General features: G+C 44.0%; 1 protein-coding gene and 1 long non-coding RNA gene across 3 annotated transcripts in view; one reads left to right on the forward strand and one right to left on the reverse strand.

Moving 5' to 3' along the window:
• LOC117166582 (uncharacterized) overlaps positions 1-12,665 on the reverse strand; it is a 68,220-nt gene that overhangs the window by 20,609 nt on the left and 34,946 nt on the right. The gene's annotated exons all lie outside the window — the stretch shown is intronic.
• The window catches only part of LOC143302607 (uncharacterized), a 45,774-nt gene continuing 35,054 nt past the window's right edge, over positions 1,946-12,665 (forward strand). The window contains exon 1 of the long non-coding RNA XR_013058233.1: positions 1,946-2,870. This is a non-coding gene — a long non-coding RNA (uncharacterized LOC143302607). The remainder of the gene's footprint in view (positions 2,871-12,665) is intronic.

The raw sequence follows: 12,665 nt of genomic DNA on the forward strand, positions 1-12,665 counted from the left end.
CCACCCTGTGTAAATATATCAACCATCGTTTAGGTCGATCATGGTCCCAGATGGATTAATAATACCAAAAATGTACTACGTAACATGGAATTGCTTCTGTAAGAAAGTAATAAATCGATAAATATAAAAACATTCTATTATTACGTATTTTTTAAAGTCATTTTCACTGGTCTTGATAGAAATAGTTTCGCGTTAACTATCGGTAGTTCTAGTCTTAATCATCCGCTTGGATTTTATGTTTTCAAATTCTTCGGACGGTGCGATCAACGAAACGCGTCACTTATCCCCTCCTTGTCCGCTTGGAATGGCAAGTTGCGCTCGTCATAGAAACCACTGTACCTGCTCACTTACCTCGTCTGTTCGCCCCATGTACGCTAATACCTGCGAGTTTACCCTTGCAACTAATGTCGCAAGAAATACGTTGCGACGCAACGATATGCCTTTAAGCTGGACACGGCCGACCGCAATTATCCGTTCAACTGGCAGAAATGTAGCGCAGACGCGCGGTTACGTATGCACGAGTAACGAGTCGTCGAATGTAGCAAAGTTTCGAAGAAAGCAGCAGCCAGCGCGCAAGAGGAAATGCCAACGTAAATCTTCGAGTTAATGTTGCTGAAACTCCTGGCTAAGTAAAAAGATAGCCATGATCGAATTAATACGGAGGAATCGCCGTTGCCAGGAAATTGTACGTACAAAAGCATCCGATCCCTTGTTCAAGCAACCTTTAAATTCCAACGATAAATATTGCTTTCCCGACTACGGATTTCCGATGTTGATTGCGCGTTGGTCGATGTTAATTCGTTCTTTCGACACCCAACAGACGATACGTTGCATAATAATTTTTAAAAACACGTACTGCTCGTTAGAACTTTTTTTTTTTTCTATCGTGCGTTACCACGTAACGCGCGTATCTTATCTTATTTTTCTTTCTTCCTTTATCTTTCTACGAGCTCCAGCGTTTTATAACCCGTATTATCGCGCGATACTATATTATTCAAACTATCCCTATACTTCGATTTCCATCGCTGAGCAGCGCTGATAAACCGTATCGCGATTTTCCTCCAACATTCCACCGGCCAACGTTAAAACGAATCGCGTACTCGTTCGTAGTACACGAGCAACAAGTGGCAGCGAAGGCACGCCACGCGTTTCTAATTTTTCGTACGAATTCTTCGATGATGAACAGCTGGTGTAGCCAAGAATCCAGCGCGGCGATATTCTTCCTTCGAGAGCAAACACGAATCGTAACTTAACGCTTAGCCGATCGAACGGGCAAATCTCCCTTTTTGACTTTAGCAAGGCGTTTTCTTTTTTTTTTTTCGTTGTCGTTATGAGTTATTGTTTACCTGGAATTGTTGCTAATTAATTGCGACACTTTTTCTGCTTTTATAAAGTACAGTATATAATAAAATACACCAATTTGGTGGTGTTAAAATTAATTCAAATGTTGCACCATCAGTTATGACTAAATAAAGTTATGATGGAACGCTGTAAAAAAAATATTAAAACTCATTATGAATTTTTAATTTCACGTTCGAGTCGTGTTATTTATCTTTAGTCGTCTTTAATGTTTTTAATTTTACCCGTATCTTTTTATACTTTTAACATATACTTTTAATTCGATGTTTTGTATAAACGATATTTGAAATCGTTAAACAAAATATAATTGACCATTTAAATAATTTTTACGCTTCTTTATTTTTCAAGTGACGAATATTAGTCTTCCTTGCTTGGAAAAATGCACGGTGGACGGTGTATAGCGAATTTCCCTTAAATCGCGAAAAGTACGAGGAAGCAAAAGGAAGGGAAAGATATTAGGTTGTCCGAAAAGCTTCTTTCGTTTCATAAGGCGATAATAGACTAACGACAATTTCTGCTTTATATTATTTTATCGAATTAGGTGTGTTCCATTTCGTTCTATTTCTATTATTACGTTCGTGCATAATTTAATAAACTAACATAAAACAAAAAACATCGTGCGTCTGTTATTTCCTTATAAAACGAAAGAAACGTTTCGAACAACCTAATAGATCGCGTGCCGGAAGTAACCGATCGAGAAACGAGCGATTCGAAAGTCCAAAGCGATTGCATCCGCCTTAAGAATCGTTAAGAATCAACGTTCGTAAAAAAATTAATATTCGCGGCGAAAGCGAACATTCCACGGCCAGATTCGCTGTTCGAGAACGCGTAACGACCAAGAAACAGCGTAATCCGACATAACGCGCTATCTCGCGGGTTAACGAGCTTCGAACACCCCACCGGTGTTCGACATCTCGAGTTTCCCACACAGTGGCACCGAACGATACGACGCGATGCGACGCGCCATCTTCTTTCGTCCACGTTTATCCGCTAACTTGCGCGATTTATTACTCGTTCCGTTATCGCGTGTTCGCGAACACACGTCGCGCGTTGCCTCGTTTAGTCGACAGAGAGGATCGCGTTTGTCCCGACTGTCAAATATGTTAGCGCACGAACGAGCAGATTCGACAACCGTCGCGTATCGGAAATTCGATTCTTGGTTCGCGATTTCGTCGTCCAAATCGTCTTGTATCGAACGACTAACAAACGCTGACGCGGAATTTAGCCCGAGTCACGGTGCTACTCACGAAAGCATTTCAATATCATTTTCTCGACCCTCGAGTCGTCAAGTACAGTAACTAGAAAAGATACTGGCGCGAACTTGGATTTTGCAACGAAGCGTTCTTTCATCGGGTAGCAAATTCTCGTAGTCGTACGAAAGATATAAAACGACGCGAATATTTGTATTCGATCGATCAGTGCGTAAATCCTACAACGATGACGCAATGGCGGGTCAATGGAATAGTAAAATTAGGAATCGCCATCCGAGTTCTTTTCCTCTTCTGTGTCACGTACGTATACACAAATATATCTAAGGTGATCTTGGAAAACACGAAAACAGAGACGAGACAGGAGATGTAAAACGCGTCGCTTCGGTTCGCGACAGTAAAGTATTAGGTTATCCGAAAAGTTTCTTTCGTTTTACGAGGAAATAATAGACGCGTAACGTTTTTTTCTTTTATATTATTTTGTCGAATTACGTACGATCTATTTTGTTCCGTTGAGATAAACACCGCGTCATTTCACAGATTTTCATTTCACACCTAACCTATCGAACGTTGTGATCTTTATCTTGATAGAACAAAATGGATCGTACGCAATTCGATAAAATAATATAAAAGGGAAAATGTCGTGCATCCATTATTTCCTTATAAAACGAACGAAACTTTTTGGACGACCTAATACCATAACGTGAAATACCAGTGACGTACTCAAACTTTGTCGAACGTTGCGTACGAACGTTGCGAGAAGCGTTGTACTTGGAAACGTAAATTCGATACGTCTTGTTCCGCGCTCTATCTTTCACGCTGTTCTAATTGATTAACCTAATAATATTTTTATCGAGATACGTATAATTTCGTGCGCTAGACTAGATCGGCCGCGTAGTAGTGACACACGTATGTGAATATGAGTGTGCGGAAGTATGCGTGTGCATGGCGTCTCGAAAAAGGGAATAACGTAACTGTTACGTTGGTAGTGTGGTATGGAAGATGGTGAGACAAAGAGAGTGCTGAAATAAATCTAAAACTATTTTAATATGAATTCTAAGTGTAAGCTTACTGTTCCTCTACTTTTATTTCGGCAATTAAGATCCACAATTGTCAACAATTTTATTTAAAAATGTAAGAATATCGCCATAACCGTACTCGTTGACGCACTGTTGTCGTCGTCGCCATCACTCACGACTATGGTACGTTATATGCTACGAGTACGTTACGATTATGCATTGAAATTGTGGAATCGAAGAGTCCGTGAACTTTGCGTTGAATCAAATTGTACGTTTTCTTTCGATAAAAAGAAAGAACAAAGGCTTACATCGAAGGCGATGTTGTAGTCTATAACGTTTCTCGCGACGCATAACCGTGTGTTTATTGCTTCGAAGACGATAAACGTATAGCACGGATTTATGTCCAAGGAAAACTTTTGTAAGCGGAATTTAGCGGAAGATGTTTACACCGATGGTATTGCGGTATATCGAAGCCAAGAAACGTATAAACGTCCTCTATCGCGTCGGTTATATCGCGATCGAGTTTAACACGTTGCCTACGTGTTGTAGAAATTGCACAACCGGTGAGAGCATGCGTTTACGGTTTTCGTTACGTGCTTTTGACGATAACAGCGAGACAGAATCGGAGCACAAATTCTTTCTTTGCATATTACGCAAAGTATATTTTATAAATATACCTATTACCACATTTTTTAAGCTCGATATTCAAAAACAGCAGCCACCTACTGACTTTGAATAGAAGGCGTAGGAGAATACGGTAACACGCTTCTGATATTCAAATACCGACTATGCCGTGACAATTTATTGACGGAGAATTGTTTTTTCTTAATTAAGAACGATGCTGATATTCCACTCGTGTATTAGAATTTATTGCTTGGCGAAGAAACCATCCCTTGTGTCACAGTTTCGTTCGCAGAGCCGCTGAAACTTATTTCTAGCGATCAGAAACTTGCAACGACTCAGTGGTCGTTAAATTGGAAAGACTTTTTTCCCGAAACGAGCCCCTGATCGAACCCAAAGAACCAACATTCGATACGAAATTATTCGGTTTCGTTTCAAAAGAAACGAGATCAAACGAGAGTAACGTATGCTGCTGCGAAATTGTTTAATTACGTTCTATCGAAAGCGACGTAACTTGTTACAAAACTTTGAAAATCGTTTCTTCGTTCACGTAACGCGTCGCGACTACCACGGCGATCATCCACGACCCACGTTATCAAATTTTACAGAACGACAGAAAAGAGTACAGATAAAACTTCATACACTAAACAAATCTTCAACTATTTAGACAAATTCTACTGGCTCATTGGCAGACGTTCCAACTTAAGCGTGCAGAGTAAAATAACGCTATATAAAGCCATATTGAAACCTGTTTGGACCTATGGGATCCAACTATGGGGAACGGCGAGTAATTCCAACATAGAAATTCTTCAACGATTCCAATGAAAAACTCTAGGATCCTTAATAGATGCATCTTGGTATGTCACCAACGAAACAATACATCGCGACCTTAAGATACCTACAGTCGAAGAAGAAACATGAAAATTCAGTAACACAAGAGTTAACAATCACCAAAACCCGTTAGTTAGCCAATTACTTGACACGACGGATCAGATCCGCAGATTAAAAAGACAATACCCTTTAGATCGAAGCACTAGATTCAACTAGAATCAAACACACGAATCAAACACTTATTGAACACGACATAGTACCACAGCAGAAAAATTTACTTATAATTCTCCATGAGAATCGATCGTAAAATTCTTCCAAATCAAAAAAGAAACTACTTAGACGACACGATCGAAAAAGTATAAACTCGAACGTTATGGGATATGCTTCGACCTATCGCGTCGACGCGTTAACGTTTATCGTCTCTCGTAAAGAAACAGGCTCGTCCCCTTCACGTCATCGATGATAAACGAAACGAAGGATACAAAACGATAGATACCTCGCCGACGATTTGATAAATATTTGATCGTTGTAGATACGCGTTAACACTTTGACTGCCACGCCGAAATCACTCGTTTCGCCGAGGACGCCACGGGAGTATTTTTATCATTCGAAGCATATAAAAATAATAATAAATCGAAGATGTAAGACAACGTTCTTCCTCGATGGACCGTTTATCTTATTGGTGGTCACGGCTGACCACCGTGGCGCCTTGGTAACAGTCGATAGCGACATATCGTAACGAGGCTTCGTTTATTTCGACAATCCATTCGCACTCGATATTTCGTCGTATGCAAAACGCGCAGAATATACAGTCGAAACACGTAGAAGATGTTAGTAAACGGTATTAGGATTATTTTTATGATTTCGACGAAACATTCGGCTGAAATGGTAGAGGTAAAAAAAATTATGTTTGCGATAAACCAATGATAGTGGTGGATCACAACAGAGGAACATGTGCCGTAGATTTATCAGATCGAACGATAGCGTATTCTACACCACATAGAAGAACTCTCGAGTGATATATAAAATTAGCTTTAGAGTTATCGTCAAATACGTCAATTTCAAACGCCACGATACTCCATAAACGAGCGACAAAAACAAAAATCAAGGTATCGGATTTTAGAATGGCACTCGCTATGCACCTTACACGGTGCCATTCGCCAGAGCCGTGAAATATACTTATTCGACAAAGATCGCGACGCGAAACGCGGAAGAAAGAAGGGCAAGCGTATCTGGCAGGAAAATTTCGCAGAGAGTGGTATAAAAAAGTGTTAAACAGTTGGGACGAAAAATTGCTAAGATTCGGACGAAAAAGGTGACCACCTATCGTCCAGATTGTATCGACGAGCCACATTTACGTTTCAAGTGTTTTAACACGGTGCACCGTTAGATGCAAGATTTGTTCCCATTCTTTTTTATCGATGTTCTAATAAAAACGTTTAATCGTTCGATGGGGTACTTTTCGTTTCAAAGTATCTTCCATTTATCGGTTATATTCAAAATACCCAACTGTCAATTTTCATACAATTTGTACAATTGTAACAAGTTGAAGCGCTCGGGTCACCAATGACATCGTCAAAGTGTCAAGGAAGTATAATAAATGGACGCGCTGGAGGCGGCAATGATTTTTCCCTTTTCTGTTCGCGCGGGTATTAAACCTGCGTAATCGGCGATCGCGCGTTAAAATGGCAGCTTGTCAAGCGTGTTGTATGCCGTTGTATGCTCATGGGCTGTCGCCATGGCCGAGTAGCCGGCATAATGTCGATCCACGAGCGTCGCGGATAAAGCTCGGTGCCAGGATACTCCAGCGGAGTGGAAAGTAGCTGTTGACATATTGCTGCCAGGTATTGGGACACGACGCGCAAGTAGGCGGGGTAGCTTAACCTATGCGGTATATAATATACGCCTCCACGATATCCAACTGGCTTGGACGCACGAGACAGCAACGCATCATCGTAACAGCATTTTCGCGTTTCTCTATCGACGACAATTGCGAGAACGACGTTCACGCGAACGTGAATCAACGCGTCGACTGGCACGATGCTCATTCACGGTGTTTCGCGTTGTTAAGCTTTTTCCATCGATTAAGGTAAGATAAACTTCATGGAACAGAGAATGGCTAACGACGCGAACGACTCGCGCGAATGACATTGTCGGAGAAAAGCGCGCAAATACGATATAATATTTTAGAAAAGTCGAACGTCGTACGCACGCCGATCGACTCGATAAATTGAAAAATAAAGTTAATAATTGCATCGTAGGATCTTTACTACAATTAGTTTATTCGCGATAAATGGATCAAACAGACGTTGATTAGACAGGAAACGAACTAATCGCAATAACGTATTGCGATTAAGACAACCGGATAGTTAATTAGCAACTCTCTCGACAACGTAATTCGCACTCTCCGACTTCTCCACTCGCAATGACTGTTAATTCGTTTTTGTCCCTTAGCAACCCCTCGTCTTTTGCCTCAGCCTCGCGTCTTTTGTCTTAGCCCCACCACGCACATTTTCCGCAACCGCTTCTTTATAATTCGCCCAACGTCGCTCGTCCACCATACTACGCTATTCGTTAAACTCGTTGATTCGAACGAGTCGGAGTTTCGAAAGCTGACTGCCGACGATCGTCGTTATTCCGTTGTTCGTTACGCGCGTAAACTTCGTTTCCTCGACGAGCGTTTCCAAGCTCGCGATAACTTTATTTAGCCGTTAAGAACGAACGGTCAAAAGCTCGTTAGAGGCTAGATTCGCGATAATGCCAACCGTCGAATAGATGCGAGAAGATAGACGTAGGAAAACGAAACTTCTGTTATCGGATATTATCGCGCTATAGTTCCAGTGGATTAATTATCCGGCGATACGGCGAGAGATAGTGCGTTTGAACCGGTTCGCGGACGAAAAGAGTGCACGAGTCAAACTCGCGAAGGACGTATCCTCGATGGTATTATAACTACGGACTGGCATACGTCGAAAACTTGTTTATGCACTTGCACAGCGTATAGCGAATCGATTTTGCCTCGATGGTCGATGGTCAGCAAATTCGAATCCATATCGGTGGAATGGCTGGCCGATAGCGTAGGACGTAGACCACCACCGGCTGCTTCGTACTCTCGACTAGCTCCTAAATCACGTCGATCAACTCGTTACGACTCGAGAGAATTATCCAAACGTTTCGAGAAACGTGTAAAACGCTGCTCCGATATTTATCAACCTGATGTTTCTTATCTTCTATTCGTATCGCGTTTCCGTACAAATATCCATCGCGTCGGTCCATAGAATCGCTGAAATTTTCAAGTAGTTTCTTGCCTGCGTCTACTTCTCGCGAATCGTATCTTGCGTTTCAACGTTGTCGCCGAGTTTTATCTAAATTTCCGTTCTATCGTTAATCGCATAACGTACGCGTTACCATCGAAGGACGGTAAGCGTCGATTACGCGTTTTTTGGATCTTTTTAGAAACACGAGATCCCGCGAGATCGCACAACGCGAGTACGCGCGCTATTTTTTCGAACGCGTCGTCGAACAAGAATCGTCGTTACAGAGCGTAAAAATCGAATAACGCGCATCTAGCGCGACGCGTAGCACGAGACGAGCGACGGCTAACAACGTTTCTTCCTTTTGACGCAAAAAGCGGACGTGGAATTTTCGTGAAACGAGAACGCAGCTTTCGCTTGGGCGCGTGCGCGTTAAATTCGCGTTAGGAATTTCTCGTCGTAGTATCCGTTGCCACGATACAACGCAGATCGTTGTATCCGATTTTCGAATATACGCGAAAACGATCATCCACGCGGATGAATTTGAACGCGACGATCGGAAGAGTGGAACGAAGACGTTTCTAAATGTACGTTTACGAGGCTCGAAGAAGAGAAAACGAGCGTTTGCCGTAAGCCAGCGATGGACCACCTTACGCAGTTAGGCCAATTGGATCGCCCACGCACCGTAGAAATCCGTGAAAGGAATACCAAGCTCTGGGCTACCAATACCGTTAAATTGTTCCTGGCATTTCCCTTCGAGAAACTATTCAAGGTATACTACTTTTAATTTGGAACTGACGACTGACGCAATTCATCTACGAGTCTGTCATCGACGTAGGCGTTTTCTATTAAAACTCGTAAAACCGAGTCCATGTTCGGCGATATAACGTCCACGCGGAGCTATTTCGTATTCGTGACGTACAATTTTCCGATAAAAATTCCTTTCGCACGACCTCGTTCGACGATATCGTCGTTGCTGGTCCGTGGTCGCTCGTTCGTCGAATCGAAGAGAAGAAATTACGCGAGACGAGAGCATCGATCCGCTTTCAACGATTTCGAAAAGTGCAATTACGTGGCCTGTGAACAACCGCTCGATCGTTACTTATTTGCCATAATTTTGCCACCTGGGTACACGGAACACGCGTATTCCTTGCAAAGTTCCAGGACATCGTCGAGGACCGATCGTTTTCTCGATTTTCCGTCGCTGTACCCGTAAACTCGAACATTCGGCGCTGCGACCGTCGAACACTCGCCACGATGTTATTATAACCAAGCGTCGTGTATCGGGTTGTCCGAAATGTTTCTTTCGTTCTGTAAGGAAATAATAGACGCGCAATGTCTTTCGTTTTATGTCAGTTTATCGAATTACGCGCGAACGCGGTAATAGAAATGCACGCGTAATTCGATAAAATATAATATAAAAGAGAAATCGTTGCCCTCGGCTATCGTCGTCTTACGAAACGAAAGAATCTTTCCGGACAACCTAACGCTCGTCTCGCGTACGCCGTTCATCGACGAACGTTCGAAGAGCTTGCGAGCTTTCTCGCGACTCGAGTTCGTCGATCCGAGGGATCGTGCGTTTAGACGCTCCCACGTCGACCACGTTTGTACCGCTCGACCGCGCGCTTGGCAAAATTCGAATCCATACGATGTTCGCGAATTATACTCTCGTTACGAATTAAATTTACTAGCCGATGCTCGTCTCCGATCCGTCGAGATAAACGTTGCGAGAAATTACGCGCGAGTCTCGTAGTCGACGCCGTTCGTTGCACGCCGAAGCTGAAACTAAAATCTTTCACCGATGCGAGCGACGATTTACCCGCAAATTTATCGTACCGCGTTCGATGAAATCGCGTTGCAAGTAAATTCTAATCTCTTCTGGAAACAAAGAGCGCGTTCGAAGCTGACGCGAACGAGCTTCCCTCGTCCTCGACGCTGCTACTCGACAAAGAGAATTTCCGGGTTCGTCGTTACCAAGGTATCACCGTCGCGTTGCCTGCTACTTACGACGAGCCAGCGGCCAGCGGCTGAAACTATCGGTCGTACGAACGTTGGAAAGAAAAAGGCTCGTTCCGTCCAAGTACTTTCGAGCGATCGTTAAAATTCGCATTACCGCGACCAGGTTTCCACGGCGGGGCCAAAGAAACGGTGCTTGCAGCGATCTTTTCGAATAACAGAGCAGACACCGATAGTAACGATCTGCCCGAAGGAAGTCAGGCAAAAAGGAAGGCTCGGAATAGGGGACACCGTGTATATAATACCGGTCGGTGTCACTTGCACAAGCCACTTCTCTGGAACTTTGATTGGACGATCGAAGAAGGAGAGAAAGAGACGCACACGCGTTTGTAAAACTTTTCCCCGGGCTGGTATGTCCGAATGTAAATGTCAATAGGCGGATAGCCAGGAAGAAGGGAGAGAAGGAAGGAGCGAGAAACGCTGTTATTTCAGCGTCGCGATCTGTCTCCGGTTGCATGGGCAATCTCGCGGCTGCAGGTAAAACCCGCCGATCGCGATTGGCAGCTCTCTCGATGTGGAAATTCTCCCACCTCCGATCTCGGTACCCACCTTCGATTCCGCGTGCCTCTCGATCGTCCCCCTCCCCGCCATTCCAAAGAAGCGTCACGCGATCGCGATCTCCGCGGATCGAGCCGACCCTTCCTCTCCGCTTCGTCGCCATAGCCGCTAATTCCAGAAAATATGGCTGTCCGAATCGATCGCCCCGTCTGCTTAACGCGATCCACGTTCTCGTCGCTAGGCGTCGATACGCCTCTATCTCGTGCGCGATCGGATTGGCAAATTTACGACGCGCGTTTCCACGCGTGCGTCGAACAGTCGCGCGTCTTACAGGCTGCGACGCGCAACATACGGAAATCGCCGTTTAATTTCCGATTGCCTAGAAATTCGTCGTACTTTGCGTAATTTACCTGTTTTTTTGGCGCGTCTCTCGGTCGGTTTACGTAGAAATTGCCGTTCTTGGGAAACGCGAGAGCGCGTAATTCGCGAGGATCGACGATCGCGTTTCCATCGTATCCTGTACAAGGCGTGGATCGTAACGCGCGGAGAAACGTTACGTCGCGGCTGACGTTCGTCGAGACGATAACGAAACGATCGGACGCGTTCTTCCGATAGACGCGCGTCGTCTCGCACGGAGAAAAAGAAACAAGGAAAGAGACGCGCGAGATACATATCGAGTATTTTACAGCTCGTGCTAGATTTTATATTTAGGAAGCCACCGTGTAACCTTAGAACTACTGAATTAGGTTAGAACGAAAATACTGGCACCCACACGCTCGCCACTCTCGCGTCTCTGCGCGTTACGCGTTCCGCGTAAAACGTGGCAAAACTGACAATTTTTCGATGCGGTTTCGTGCAACCTGTTACGCCAGTCCGAACGATTCTCGTTGCGAACGTTGCACCAGGTACTCGACGAGCCGCGAGTAACCGGTAAAACGTAAGCAACGAGCTTTCTAAATACGATTTTCCTATAAACGCTTCGTTACAAAGTGGCGAGGAAACGTCGAACGCAAACCGAAATACACGAATTTCCGTTGCACGGAATATTAATATCGCGTTGTGGAACGCTTCGTTCGTCGCGACTGTTACGGCGAATAATTCGCGAGAGGTCGAAACGTCGAAAGCACGCACCTCGCTCTTGCTACGATAGATTTTCTTGCAATTTTACAACGAAGTCGTCCGTGGCGAAATTTTACAGACGCGACGTACCTTCTTTATTTTCGCTCGCAGATCGAATAGCGAAAGCCTGTAACCGATCGAAATGAGAGATACGTTTGCTCGAGTAGAAAATGCTGGCATCTTTTTTTTTAGATCCGTGGCATGTGCGTGGCTTTTAGAATCGCGTTACAATCCGAAAGCTTCTCCTAAAATATACAGAAGCGAGACGAATCGAACGCAATACGAACAAACGTATTTTTTCCGAGGATCGAAAACGCGAAGGTCGCCGACGAATTCGACCCGAATAAATAGATCGCGCTTACCAGTTCGCTAGGAATCCGAACACATCCGTTCAGAGGCATTGTTTGCCGCATTTATAGGTCGCGGGACGATTAGCCGGGAAATATCCCGGCGACGGAATACGAATATATTTTTGGGAATATTTATCGTAATTCGAGTTGTCGTGTGTGTATATATATATATATATATATATATAGATAGATAGATAGATATTCACGGGACGCGGTCGTTGGCATAGAAAAAGCGACAGCGATGTTCGAGACGATGTCGCTACGTTCGGAGGAAATCGATGTAAATGAGAACGCGGTATCGGCCGTTTGACTTAAGCGATACTTGACGCGAGGAGAAAAGTGGACGCGCGCGTACAGCCATAAAAGGCATTCGCAAAAAGGGTCGAAGTC

The sequence above is a fragment of the Bombus vancouverensis genome, chromosome 4, assembly GCF_051014615.1.
Source record: "Bombus vancouverensis nearcticus chromosome 4, iyBomVanc1_principal, whole genome shotgun sequence".
In the NCBI taxonomy this organism is placed as follows: domain Eukaryota; kingdom Metazoa; phylum Arthropoda; class Insecta; order Hymenoptera; family Apidae; genus Bombus; species Bombus vancouverensis.